Source organism: Fukomys damarensis, unplaced genomic scaffold, assembly GCF_012274545.1.
Source record: "Fukomys damarensis isolate Sample0158 unplaced genomic scaffold, DMR_v1.0_HiC HiC_scaffold_11, whole genome shotgun sequence".
Taxonomy (NCBI): domain Eukaryota; kingdom Metazoa; phylum Chordata; class Mammalia; order Rodentia; family Bathyergidae; genus Fukomys; species Fukomys damarensis.
In genome coordinates, this window is record NW_022900923.1 from 18,916,405 (window position 1) to 18,930,868 (window position 14,464).

Consider the following 14,464-nt stretch of genomic DNA (forward strand, 5'->3'; position numbering starts at 1 on the left):
AAAAAAAAAAAAAAAAAAAAAAAAAAAAAAAGGCAGTTAGTACTTCTCATTATCTCTTCCTTCTGTTTTGGAAACTGAAGTTCTGGAGCAAAAAAAACCCAAACAACTCTCTTCAACACTAAGCTGATAAAGAACCCATTATATATTTTTTATAATAGGAAGAGCTTAAGAAAACAAAAATTATTAGGTCTTTATAAAAACAGAACTGCACACACACTATTAACTTGCTTATAATGTCAGTGATAATCCAGTAATTTCCACTAACACAAATCTGCATCTACTGGAACAGTTTTTGCTTCAGTTGAATTACAGCCATGACACGAAAATCCTGAGCGACGAGAAATAATTATCTGCTTAGTTTGTAATCGGAAGATTTAATCCTAAGGATACATTTAGCTGATTTTAAATGTGAATTTTAGTACAGGTATAAGTAAACACAGGAGGTAGAAACAACTCCAACCTCTGACCATGACAGAGTAAATGAACTGGATTTGGCCTTCTACTATAAACAACTAGAACAAAATACATATGGCAACACTGAACGATAAGCAGTATAGGACCGTAATCTCTGAGAGAAGGGAAACTGAGTTCCATACTCATTCTGGCTTTCTGCTTGGAAGCACTCAGGTTATTAAGACTTCAGGGCACTGACCAGAATCTTGTGCTGGGGACCATCCTTTATGAGCAGGGATAACCTAGACTTAAGGTAAATGCTTCTTTAGACCTGGGGTCAGGAAACTATAGCTTGTAGGCCACATATATCATTCTACAACCTGTCTTTTGTATTTAAGTTTTACCGGAACATTTCCATGTTTATATATTAACTGCTCATCCTTGTACTACTGTAGCAAGTACACTTCCACTGTAAGAAATTGTTAAAGGGAGTTATTCAAGCTGAAGTGTTATTATACCACATAAAAATGGGATGAAGGCTGCTGGAAATTGTCAATATGTAGGTAAGATAAAAGATGTCTGCTTTCTTGTCTTTAAATTTAACAGATAATTGGGTACTTAAAGCAAAGATAATATGTGTTATAGCGATTATCACATAAACAAGTAAAATACACATAACGAAAGCACAAAGTTAAAGAGGTATATATTGTTGTAAGGTTCTTCCATGTACAAAGTTGTATAATCTGAAGATACTGTGAAAGTTTAAATATGAATATTACACACTTTGGAAAAACCACTAAAAATGTAAAAGAAACACTACAACTAATAAACCAGAAGAGAGGGAAAATGCACTTAAAAAAAAAAAAAGAAATTAGGGACAATGGAATGCATAATAGAACAGTTATAAAAATAAAAATGTAACAGACATAAACCCAAATAAACTAACAATAAAAAGTAAATTGTCTGAGTACTATAGTTGAAAGGCACAGATTATAAGATTGGATAAAACAGCAAATGTTAACTCCATGCTGCCTATAAGAAACATGTTTTAAATGTAACACAGAAACAAAGACAAAAAAGATGTGCCATGCAAAAATTAATCATAAAAAAGCTGGAAGAGCTATACTGCTATCAGAAAAAGTACCAAACATAAAATCTCAGAAAAAGTAGCTTCAGAATTAGGAATATGACCAGAGATAAAGAGGGAAATTTCCTAGGTACATTTTATTTATAAATCAACATCCACTCAGTCATCATTAAGGTAGATACTACATAGCAGACACTGCAATGGGTACTGAATTTTAAAGAATAAGACAGTTTGATTTTGAAATTACAGACCAGCAGGGGAAGTAGATTTTTAAACAGAAAAACATTATATTCTCATAAGAAGTTAAGTTCAAAAGGGAAACTAAGGGAGCAAGAAAAGGGTGATCCTCTACCTGAAAAAAGGCGAGCAAAGCTTCAAAAATAAGGCAACAAAGGGAAAAGTAAAAGTTGAAATTTCTCAGTCAAAAAGATAGCGGATATATTTGGTAAAGGAACACGGTCATGTAAATGCAATGAATTTTAGAGAAAATGGTTCTGGGATGAGACACTAACTAGAAAGCATCTTGTGTATTAGCTTATTGGATGGGAATAGTAGGTGCAGTTAAGCACACAAACTACCATACTAGCACCAGAATTTTATGTATAACAGGGAGTCAGTGGATATCTTTATGCAAGGAAGACACAGAATTAATTTTTCTTTGGTGTTGCAGGAGATCAGAATATATCACCTCCAAATATGTCACTTTGGTATAAAGATTGTCTGAGGTAGAAGGCAACTGAGAAGAAGCAGTCATAGGACAACTATCTTCTACTTTCTTCCTTTCTGCCTGAAAACAGAGGATACATTTCTTTTGTGAAGGTATGCCCTCCATCTCTGTGCTCCTAAGCCACTGCCCACACCAAGAAAGGGATAACCACCTCATCAGCAGAGGTGATTCCCACACAGACAAACTTTCCTCACAGGGCCTATCTGCCATTTAATCCCCACACATTTGCCTTCCTACTATTCCAACTCCACTTTTTATCTTAGGTAAATCTGAGTCTCAATTTTACTTGTAAACAAAAGTCAAGAGTATCTGCCTTGAAACACTGATGGTAAGCTTACATTAACATGGCACTTAGTATGGTTTGGCACTTAATAGATGTTGGTTTGTTTATGATCTTCTTTCTGTCCAGACACTTCCTTTTCCATTGTTGTGGGCCTTCTGAAACTTTATGCTTTAAAGAGAAATCGAGCTCAAAAGTCTACAATCTTTAAAAAGCCTTCAATAATTTTCCAAATTAGAAGTAATTTATCTCTTCCAGAGTTAATACTCTTAAGTAATTCTCTTATAATTTCTTTCATCTTGGCTCACTCCACAGTCTGAGTGGTAAACAACTTAAATGAAGAAAATATATTTTTATGTTGTAGAATTAGTATCGATGAATTAAATCAAGCACTTCTGTCTAGTTATGTTAAAGATAACAGCAAACATTATTCACCAACTGATCATTTATCATGTGCCATCTACTTTTTCTTAATACTTTCTACATATTTTCAAGTTTTATTCTACAACTGAATGTGAAAGATACAATTATTATAATTTCATAGAAGAGGAAACTGATGTACAGAAAAATTAAGTGACTTGTTCTAAGTCTCACAGATAATGCCCAAAGGAAAATGGAAGACAGCCTGGCAACCTGGCTCCAGCACGCTTTCTAGAACACTACCCTAAGACGGAAATATGAGGAACATCTGCTCCACTCTCAGCACACAAACCTGCCAAATAAGGATCTCAAAAATTTTCTCTCGAACAACTTTACAGTCTATGTCATAAAAATAAGGAAAGCAAATTCTTTCAAGAGTTTATTGGTGGGAAGAGTGAAGCTTCAGCACTGATCTTTAAGCCTGAGTCCCAATTTGAAGTGACAGAAGACTGTGAGTGACATGAAAATGTGTCTTGAAATCCTATTTACATTTGTCCTCTAAAACCAAGAGATATATCTAACTTGGGCAGTGAAAAATTAATGTAAGTAGTTCTGTCAACGGTCTGTCCTAGAAGTCTTGATTTTTCTTCTGAATGTGTCCAATATGTTAAAACTGTACATCTACCTAAATCCCTTAGACAAGTGTTTGGTAAAATGGAAATGATAAATCACAATGTACAACATATAGTGTCTGCAAATACAGTCTCTAGAGGATACAAAACAGTGAGGAAGATGGCTCAAATTAAAATCTTTCCTTAAGAAAATAGACTTCAAACTACAATTCACAATTTACATTATATCTGTTAATTCTTTCATATTTTCTCCATCTTGTTTTATTTGGAATAAGTTGTTCGCTTTGTGAATACAAATGTCTTGTTTGCTCATTACCAGAAAAGAGAATTAGAGTGGTGATTTTATGTCACTGAAAATAAAAGACCATACCTGTCTTGAGCTCTTTTCCTATCAAGATTATATACATAAATCTGGGCTTTTGGCTCATTTTTTTTCCTCCTACAGCGGTGTGGGATGAGGTAGAAGTGTGTTAATATTTGTGTTTCAATTGCACCTTAAAATGTAAAATGTAGTTCATGGACTATGTGTATGGCCAAATCTAATTTTCATTCAGGATCCTGGAACCATGGAATACTTTCAACTCAATACTGCCTTTCAGTTCTTTTTATACATCATCTACATTTTTTTTTTGAACATCTTTTTCCTTTTTGGAGACAGATATAATATGCAGAGATCTTTAAAATTTTTTTTCCAATCAATGCTTTAAGCAATATCATTCAATTGTTCAATTTCATCATTCCTTTCCATTTCCTTCACACCATCCTAAATCCTTTATGGAGTTCCTCTTGATATTTTGATTCAAATATGAATGAGAAAATATTGAAAGTTTTGACACTGTGATACTTCATCCGATTGAGTAACAGTCTACTGCCTAACTTGCAGAGTCATTCTTTTCTTAAAAGAAGATGTTTTTAAAAGGTTGAGTTTCCATTATTTTTGAATCTCAAAGTTAAATGTATTTCACTTGTTTCTAAATTGGATTCATTAAGAGAGTCCCCCTAGGAGAACAGTGCTTATTTACCTTATTATATACATAAACCTATGCTACACACGGGCAGCATGTGAGAACTCAGATATTGAAATGAAGCTTCCAAGATGAATTTTCAAAGAGTTTTAAATAAATGCTTTTTGTAAACCTAATGGCTTCTTTTGTGTCCCTGACTTTTCTTTCAGTATGTAGCTTTTCAGAATGGACTGGGTACAAATATATGTAAATATATCTAAGAAAGAATGAACACAAAACCACAATCTATCAATAAGGGGTCCTGCCCCTTAAACTAAGATATTAAAGCTTGCCCTTCCACCAGTCTATAAAGTATATAATTGATTGCCTGAGTTGTGTTTCCAAGATAGATAATAAATAAGCTTTGTGTCGCATTTTGCTTTCCAAAAATGGAAGGAAAAATCTATCATTATCACACAATTTAATGAGCACCACGGGCCAGTGACATTGTTAAGAGCTATATATGGAATACTTCATTTAATGTGCACAGCTATTCAATGAGAAAGATTCTATTTAACATGGTCTTAGGGAGATTTAGTAATTTATCAAAAGAAGATTGAGAATATTAATGCTGGCTGGTTAGTGACCTTGTCACATGTCTGAAAGCCCCATCTTGAATTTACTAAATCAGAATGGCAGGAACAAGGAGTCTTAGGTAACCATTTAATATATACAGGAGAGCCTGAGCTCTCATATACTATATAAAGACACATTTCAAATCTCACATACCTAGACTTCTAAAAGCCTTATTATATGTAAAGTTGGATCTTTTATATATCTCACTGTGTGATTTCCAGATATATCACTAGCAGAAAGGGTTTAGCCACAGAACCAAGGTGGTATAAAATGTTCCACAGTCAGTATGTAGGGCTTTGACAGGTCAAACAACCCATCCCCACCAACTAATCCTAATTTTAAATCTAGGAGATGGATTTTCTTCATAACAAGGGAATACTTTCAAGATCACTTTATTAAATTTTCCTCTTCAGACTAATTAAGTATCCCTGGCATCCTTACTTAGAATGATATGGGTCCATTCTAATCCTAAACCATGAAAATAATTATGAATAGAATAGAATAGTTACAATCTTTGATAGGATGCATCCTTATTTTGATAAAATATAATTTTTTATTACAACTGAATTTTTTATTTGTTGAAACAAATACCTGGTCTTGAAAGAAATCTAACAGGAGGAAATTATTTACACTACTAATCAACAGGGCTTCTAAATTTGATGGCTTTTCATATCTTTAATTCCAAAATTTTAAAGCTTTACAATTAAGATCTTTCTGAATGAACAATGAAAACATTTCATATAGAAAATTTTTATAATTACTTGAAGATAAGATGAGCCATAATATTCTATGGCAAACATACTACTCAAAGTGTTGGATATTTCCTATAATTTATGCCAGATTTAAGAAAGGGTAGTAAGTAGAAATGAATGCATATGAAATTTAAATCTTAAGGTAAAAAACAGCATATATGACCATGAATATAAACACAAACATCCAACTCCTAAATTTTGGACTCTGTCTCTGCCAAATAAATATGAAAAATCAACACTATCAAATAGCCTCCTATGGGAAAAATGATGATAAAAACAGATAAAGGTTGGCCTAGGGAGGGCACATTTTCTTACAGGGCTTATTCTACAGTGTTTTACTATTTTGAAAGTCTAACCTAATACTTCAGAAACTGACCCAAGATTTCAATGTAGTCAAAACTCATGACATTTTAGAACAATGCACTTGTGCAGACAGAAAGCCACACCCACAGAAGAAGGAAAGGGAAAATCTGTATCAGCCAAGAACCAGCCTCTATCACAATCACCAGATTCAATCACATTTTCCTGTTAAGACTTAATCTTTTTATTTGATATTCAGAGGGACTCATGTTTAGAATTAGAGTAAGAATAATAAAACTGTTATCAGTATTGGATGCTAAAAACAAAACACGTACAAGTACCAACCTAATAAAAAAAACCAAAAACAAACAAACTGGTATAGCTACTGTATCAGTAGTTAGTTTTCTCACTGCTGGGACAAAATATCCAATTCATGCCACCTAAGGGAGGAGAGGTTTATTTTGGTTCTTGGTTTAAGTCCATAGTTGGTTGGCCTGAGGGTAGAAACAGCATGGCGGAAGGGCAGAGGGAGGAAAGCTGCTCATCATCCCCTGGCAGCCAGGGATCAAACAGAAGGGAGGAACCAGGGACAAGAACACACCCCCAGGTTATGCCCCAGTGACCTACCTCCAACCAGGCCCCATCTCTTAATAGTACATTCAGCCATGAACTCATTAATAGAGTATAGCAGCCTCATGATCCAATCACTTTTGAATATATGAGATTTTTGGAGGACATTTTAGATACACTACTCCACATCTGATTGTACCTGATTTATAATTCTTTGGCTATAAAAGTATTATAGACAGTTCCATTCAATTATTAAGTACAGACAGAGTAAATAGCCACTGTATATCATTTAAAGTTTATATTGTGAGAGAGGAAAGGGATTGAAAAAAAAATTTATATTGTGAGGATCAAAGTCTAAAGCTCCCATAAAAACCTGATAGTAAAGTAGGCTGTGTAATTATTAGCATTAGTACAGTGTACAAAATATTCACTTGCTTTTACTTTCAAGAAAGTCTGTCTTTGATTAAATCACTAGTTTTGACTTGTTATTCATAAGAACCTGTTGGTTCCCATATTCACACATATGGTTTGAATATATTTTATCTACTAGATCTTAGAGGAATTTGTGGAGATACCAGAGGGACAAATATGATCTGGCAGAAAAATGTGAAGAGATCTAGTTACACATCTAGTTACATGTGAGGATGAACTGAAGGGCATGACATTGAGGAGATTCAAAAAAAGGGCACTGCAAAGAATTTTAAAAACTAAGGAAAAATACTTAAATTTTTGGCATAGTTAGAGACAATCCCTTTTTGAGACCGTCACTAAGTGATAGTCGTGGAGACACCTCTTCATATATATTTGTAAACATAATTGAGAGTTTTGGTTATAAGGCAATTCTTTCCCTTAATTATACCTATATAGTATGTAAGTTTCTCATTTATAATTAGAGGTTATTTTAATGAAGGACCTTGGGTCTACATTTGAATTTATTATGCAAAGAAGAAACAAAATTTCAAATTGAGTATTAGGTGAAAAAATATACAATGAACAGAAAATCTCAAAATGGTTTATTAAAATGAACAGAGCAGACTAGAGATTTCTAAAGGGCGTAGAAAAACAAAGCTACTCACTTAACAATCATCTGAAGTAAAAGCTACTCAGGGTAAGAAACATGGGGATTTCAGAACCATAATCAAGATCTTCACACAGTTCATTATAGGTAAAGCCAGCTGAGACTTGCTTACAGCATGTCTTACTACTGTATATCCAGTCCAGCCACTTATTCATGGTCTCTTCCCCTTCTCTCATCTGCAACTTACAGCAAAATACACACTGAAAAATCAAAATTTCAAATTTGGGACTATAAAGTAAATACTTAAACCTTTTCTTGGTAATTTCTGAACATTGGTTATAGACAACAGGATTCCACAAATTGTGTTTTGGGAAAAAAACTCTTTCTTACGCAAGCAATTTTTAATGCAATAATTCATGGAAGCTACCTCTAATTAGGTCCATCATATCTTAAATACTGACTGACCTTTATCACTAACTCTGGAGCAGTTATGCTGATGTGAGTCTTTAGAAAAATATATTTCTATATTCATTCTACTTGCTGGCTGTATGTTCCTTAAGCAAGCAAACTATACAGTGGTACCTTAGTTCACAAACCTACTTATTTCCATGATTCTTGTTGCAAACCAAATTGGATGAGAATCCAGTTAAATTCAATGTTTAGGTTCAATGTTGACCTTACGGGAACATTTGATTTGGTTCTTGTCCAATTCGATTTGTGACCAGAATTGTGGAAAGCATTAAGTTTGTGAACTGAGGTACCAATGTAATACCTGTTCTCAAAAACCCTAAAAAACCTAAAAAAGAGAAAACAGATACAGAAATAACTGCATTTGATTGTTCATTGTTTTAGCAATCTAGTATACTACATAAGCAGAGATAATAAAAATGGGCAGGAACAGAGTATTTATAGTGACAGAAGCAGAGATAATAAAAATGGCCAGGAACAGAGTATTAATAGTGACAGTTTTAAAAGTTGTAAGGAGGGGAACGATCAGACTTAGCCAGGCTGTCCTAAGTCAGACAGAGACCTCCATGTTTATGTAGGATTGCTGCAATGTGTAGACAAAAGGCAATTTTTCATTTGTCCACATGGTCAGTTCCCGCAGCTTCCATTTTTGGTGTACTTCATTGTTAAGATAACTTTCATATTCAATTTTCTATATTCTAATTTTCTAACTGCATAGAATTGTCATTTAAATATACTAATGCATTAAAATAAGCTAAATAAAAATCAAGATTCAGATAATAGAAAAAGAACGATTAATGGGATACATTTAGCATACAAAATCAAAATGTTTTTTTTTTCATCAGGAAGAAAAGACCGTAAATAACATGCACAAAAGAAGTAAGATTGAAATGTACAAAAACATACACTCAGCAAACCTTCCTTCATGCCAACGTATTCCAAAGTCTTTTCTCTAAGCTGTCCTAATTGACTCAATTATCCTTGCTACACACCACTCAAATATTATCTCCAGACACCTTCAACTTTCATCACATGTCAAAAACCCTTGCCTGAATAGAGCTAGGGAACAATGTGTTTATAATGACATAAGAGACAAGCGAAAAATGACTGTGCTGCTAATGAATATCGAGAAGAGCCTCTCAGCATTTTGCAAATTTCCTCCAGACAAGTTGGATTTTTAAAGTTCTGTACTTTTTTAGGGATGCCACATAGTACAGTAGGAAAACACAATGAAATTAAGATACAGAGACCTGGATCTGTATTTTGGTTCTACTACATAACTGCTTAATTCTTTTAGAGACTCAGTTTCTTTAACTACAAAATAGATAATCTTAAGTATTTGATAAAGACTTTTCACTAGTAAAGCGCTAGTGAGGTTTGGGACACAGTACATTGGCATTTGAAGAAACAGCAGAACCAGGAAGTTCTGATTTTCTCCTGTTCTCCTCTGAAACAGACCATAAAAGCATTCTATGACCCTCCTCTCAAACAGGTCAGAATACCTTTGTTCCAGAAGTGCCTGTCCCATACCTACATGAAAGGGATTTCTATATTTCTGAAAACTGTGGGACATGGAAGAATTTGAACACACCTATGGTCACTCCTTTTGTCCTTAAATTATTGTATACTTCTCTATGCCTATCCATTTCTTCATCAAACCTAAACACAAATATCCAAATTCCTGTTTCGTTAGGCCTTCATTTCTGGAGCCTCCTTCTGTGGGCCTTCTGTATGAAAATTCCATTAAATAAAGCTATAGCCTTTTCTCTCATTTATTTCTTTTGTTATATGGGTTTCAGCCACGAATATAGTAATGGATAAAAAAAGATGTTTAATTTTTTATATAGTATCCTTACCAAAAAGTAACCAGAAAATTACAGACACTAAACAAATAAATAGTAGTTGTTCTTACTAAATATATTATAACCTAAATATCTTTATCTCAAGCAGTATTGTATAATTACTATCAATACAGTGTTATCATTTTGGTCAGCATATTCATGATAGTATGAAAGTAATTAGAAATATAAAGTGGGCACTCTGGGTTAAGAAGACTTAAATTTTATCTTAATTCTGATTTTCTTGAAAACTAATGGAAGCAATGTCAATGGGACAACCCTATGGAAGTAAAACAAGAAAAAAACATTGACTGGAGCTAGTGAAGTGCCTTCTATGACACATCAGTAACTGAGGAAAATATAAACTAAGGAAATAAATGGTCAGGAGAGGGGCAGGAGACAAGGTAGGGGTTGGGTGGAGCAAAGATGACAATTTATACAGGCAAAAATGAGAGGACAAGGCAATACAGATCTCTATATTCTGAGTAAGAACATGAATACAAGTTTAGAAGCAGGAATTTGTGTGGAACAATGAAACAATTTTCCGAATGGAATAAGATAATCTGTGTCAGAAAACAGAAATGAGATTGGACAAGTAGCATTATGTCAGATGGCTGAGAAATCTCAAATATAAATAACAGTTTAGGTATGATGCCTACCTGTAAACACACAATGTAAGAGTAATGGACAGGATCAGTGGAGAGAGGAATGGCATTAAACTCATATCTGTAATTACTCTATACTTATTATAAAGGCTGACTTTCTAACTAAATACTACTAATTTTAAAATTTGAGCTACTGAAATTTTTTGCTGTCTCAAAAGAAAGAAAAAAGGCTGGAGAGTAAAAAGAAAAGAAAAACCAAAAGTAAAACCCCCACACCCCCAGCATATCACATAGAAGCTGCTGAAGGTCAAAGACAAAGAAAAATCTTTGAAACAAACAGTGGGGAAAAGGTGGAGAAAGCATGCATTATATACAGAGGAATACAGATAGAAATTATAGCAGATGCCTCATGAGAAATCACACAAGCAATAAGATGGTGCAACAACTTTAAAACACTGAGCAAAAACAAAACAAAAACAAAATGTGCATCCTCATGGTGTAATATCCAGCAAAAATAGTTTTAAAAATGGAGGAAAAGCTGGGCATGGTGGTGCATGCTTGTAATCCCAGCACTTGGAAGGAGAAGCAGGAGGACTGCTGTGAGTTTGAGACCAGCCTGGGCTACATAGTGAATTCCTGGTCAGTCTCAACTATACAGTGAGACCCTGTGTCAAAAAACCAAACCAATGGAGGAAAAATAAAATTTTCTCAGAAAAACTAAAACAACTCAAGAGTCTCAAATACAGTGAGACCCTGTGTCAAAAAACCAAACCAATGGAGGAAAAATAAAATTTTCTCAGAAAAACTAAAACAACTCACTGTCAGCAGTTTTACTCTGTAACAAATAGTAAAGAAAGTTATATATAAGCAGGAATGTGATATATAAGGTATAAATGAATGATTTACACATCAAAAGGAAGTATTGTCATATTGAATAAAACAAAGATGCAACTATATTCCAAATCTAATAGATATATTTTGCATTCAAAGACATGAACAGGTTGAAATGGAAAGGAAGAAAATATGATAACAGTAAACAGTAATCATTAAAAAGCTGGAATGGCTGTACTAGTATCAGACAAATCATGGTGCCAGAGATTTAGCTCAGTTGGTCTGCCGCCTGCCTCACAAGTGCAAGGACCCGAGTTTGATCACCGGCACCAAACAAACAAACAAACAAACAAAATAGAGCTTATGATTAAAATTATGATCAAGGTCAAAAAGGAACATTTCATAATGACAAGATTCAATACACATCAAACTTTAATAATGATAAACATAAATGCACCGAACAACACAAAACAAATATATAAAGCAAAACTAAAAGGAATGGAACTAAGACGACTGAACAATTAATAGTTGGAGATTTTAATACCCCCACTCTTATTAACTGACAGAAAATTAGTAAGAATACATAAAAATTGAAGCCATCTGCTGGACATAACTGATATTTACAGAATAATCTACTAACCAAAGTATGTTCATAGCCATTCTTCATTGAAGAGCATTTACACAGTTTCCAGTTTGGGGCTATTATGAATAAAGCTTACATAAACATCAGCAACAACAAAAACAACAGCATATTTTTCTCAAGTGCACTTGAAACATTAACCAAGCTAGCCTAAGTTTGAAACTTTGAAACAAGCACTGAACTTAAGAAATATTACGCAATATATTTCTCAGACCACAACAAAATTAAACTTAAAAAAACAATAAAATGAAGATATACGAAGAATTATCAAATTCAGATATTAAACAATACATTTTGAAATAACCCAAAGGTTAAACACAAGACCTCAAGAGAAAAGTATTTAAAAAGTTAAAAACTAGATGAACATTAAAAATTAAAAGTCCAATTTATGTCTTAAGCACATGTTCCTTAATTGGATTTTTTTGAATGGCAAAAATAGTGCTAACAATCAGAGGAATGCAAAAAATAAGTTTTCCAGATGCCTTTAGTTCATTAATATTTAATTTAATATGCTGGATTAAAGACCATTAAAATTTCCTCTCGTGCAAATGTTACTGATTTTTCTTTCAAAAGGAGTCATAACAAATTAGAGTGAATAGCAATTATATGTCACTCTTTTTCCATGACAAGTTAAAACTTCAGAATATCTAAAACACTTTCAATGAGAAAAAGAATGGAGGAGGAAATAAGACTTAATTTGCCATAGGTTTTGAAAAGTTTGAGTATATATACACTTATATTTAAACATACATATGTAGAAGGAAAAAAAGTAGAAAAAACTTTTATTTCCCCAAAAATGTGAGTTAAGACTTACATGAGGTAAGTCATGTTACTTTATAAATACAGTTGCTCTAAGTAAAATATCAAATAAAAATGCATATATTGAATAGTGATTGCATGAAGAGGGAGCTCTTATTAAACAGGTAAAATTAATAAAATAATCTTTATCATTCAGGACTTCAAATTTAAACTTCAATCTGGTCACTCAAATTTGCCAACCACAATATCTAAAAAGAAAACAAAAACAAGCAAAACTTATTGGCCAGAATTTCCTGTCAGGAGGAATATTCTATTCAGGAGATATCTTTGATGGGGAAAATAAAAGGGAACAACTTTTTATCTTAGATAATACAACTGAATAAGTTTGGAAATAAAATACTGAAAATAGAACAAAATAAGCATGCCACTTAGGATTGCATATATCCTCCAAATTTTAAAAGATGATTATAAGATGACTTTTTGCTTTTATATGTATCTTTTACAAGGGAGTAAAGATAACAGGGCAACAAAACTTTGATTTTCTATTTATTTTGGAAAGATGAAATAAAAATTTAATCTTATTTACTACAACAACAAAAAAGGAAAAAAAAAAACCCAGAATCTTACTAAAAAGTACCCATATATATCAACTGCCTTAGTTTCCCAAGTAAGCCTTTTTTATTGTCAATGTTATTACAAAAGAACTCGTGATAATGTGGAGCAGTTAGTAAGAAAATTATTTGCACTAAAGTAAATAACATCCCTTACTAACAGCAAATGAAAATATAGTATATAACTAAATGACTTAACATCTTTTATCTTTTATCTACATAACATGAAAACTTCATTTCATATCCTTTCCCCACTCTCTATAAATATTCTCAGATTCTAGCAAACCAGGCATACTGATAATCAACACACTTTGAAATAAACAAACTATAAATGCACACATTTTATCTTTATCTTTATCTTTTTTTTTTTGGTACCAGGGATCAAACTCAGATCCTTGTACTTGCAAGGCAGGCAGTGGAACCACTGAGCTAAATCCCTGGCTCCACACCCTTTATTTTAATTATAGATATTTTATTCTACCATTTCTTTCTACAAAGTCCACGTTAAAAGTTAAGATTTGTACTGCATTTATTGGAAAGTGAAAATTAATAATACTGTTATAATCTTATAAAACATTAAAAAATATAGCTAGGTGAGATACCTAAGCCTAATTCAAGACATCTTTTCATAAACAGGTTTAATATGCTTAGTTGGGAAAAAGATGACTTTGAATTTTACTTAGTCATTCTTGCTTTTTATTTGTGAGATGTGTGGCTAAATACAATTTTTTTTTTGAGATAGAATCTATGTAGTTCAGGTTCTCCTTGAACTCATGATGTATCCCAGGCTGGGCTGGAACTTGCAGAGAACCTCCTGCCTCAGTCTCCTGAGCACTGGAATTATGAGTATGTGCCACTGTGCCCAGCTAATACAAATTTTTATGAAGGTGTTTGCTCTTAATGATGTATTAATAAATAAGTGTGAAATTCTTCACTACAACTGGTCTGTCCTCAATATAATTGATGTATCATGTTATCATATCATTTTGTAAATAAATAAGCTGGGCGTGGTG

At 33.1% G+C, this 14,464-nt stretch overlaps 1 protein-coding gene and 1 non-coding gene across 2 annotated transcripts in view; both read right to left on the bottom strand.

The window, feature by feature from the left end:
- The window catches only part of Cop1 (COP1 E3 ubiquitin ligase), a 178,275-nt gene that overhangs the window by 5,779 nt on the left and 158,032 nt on the right, over positions 1-14,464 (bottom strand). The gene's annotated exons all lie outside the window — the stretch shown is intronic.
- On the bottom strand, positions 8,674-8,815 carry LOC117285620. The gene has a single exon (XR_004516704.1).